The sequence below is a fragment of the Echinops telfairi genome, unplaced genomic scaffold (genome assembly GCF_000313985.2).
Source record: "Echinops telfairi isolate 266 unplaced genomic scaffold, ASM31398v2 ScPeMD7_3;HRSCAF=10, whole genome shotgun sequence".
NCBI lineage: Eukaryota > Metazoa > Chordata > Mammalia > Afrosoricida > Tenrecidae > Echinops > Echinops telfairi.
The window spans coordinates 60408914-60409871 of NW_022103899.1; positions in this window are offsets into that span (position 1 = coordinate 60408914).

The window sequence follows — 958 nt, forward strand, 5'->3', positions numbered from 1 at the left end:
ATGCCTTATACCTGATCCCTTCGACACCTCGTGGTTGCATAGGCTGGTGTGCTTCTTCCATGTGGGCTTTGAGACTGTCACTTTTATAAGCTTGGAAAGCCCCCTCTTTCTCCTGCTGAGCAGCTAGGGGTTTCAAACTGCTGACCTTGAGGCTCCACGCCAAATTTGTAACCCACTGCACCACCAGGGAGGCAAAGGGGGGGAAAAACAAATTTAAAAAGTGCACAGAGCATAAATTGTACCCAAGGCATGGAGTCGGGGCTTTGATTTTCCATTTCATCTCCACCACCAGCTCCTGGGTGGCCTTTGTCCTGGTTTCCCTGATAGGGCGCTTCAGTCCAGAGGTTTGAGGCATTTGCCTAAGGTCACACAGCTAATCCATGCAACGCTAATCTCAGCATCTCATAGGCTGCTTGGCAAGGCTTGCTAATGACCCTGGAAGTCCATCCAAGTGGGCCAAGGAAATTTTTAGATCCTATTCCCCTGGATTTTAAAATTCTTTTTAAACATCACAGAGATGTTTGGAATACAGGGAGTATTTGGAATACATACATAAGTAAGGAGCCTCATGAATTTTTTTTAAAAATGTATCTTCAAGTCTGAAGGGAACACAAAGGTTTATTTTGGGTTTTTTTTTCCTTTTTAATTTTTGTTTCTTTCAACCCCCTGTCCTAAGTTAAGCATCTCTGAGTGCTATCAGATCCTGGGCCAGGGCCAGCACTGAGGAACAAATTGTAGCTGACGTAACTCGCATCCCAGCAAAACTATTATGTGGATCAGATCTCGATGCATTTTCTGATAGGTGGTTGGATCTCTACGCTGGCTCCGGGTGCATGGCTGTGACAGCATGGACTGGATACTTGGATGCAGCTCAGAGAAGTACGCACAAGTTCCAGAGACCCGTGTGAAACTCACCTTGGGGTCCCAGAAAGGTTTGCCTCTATCTGTGCAGATGTGT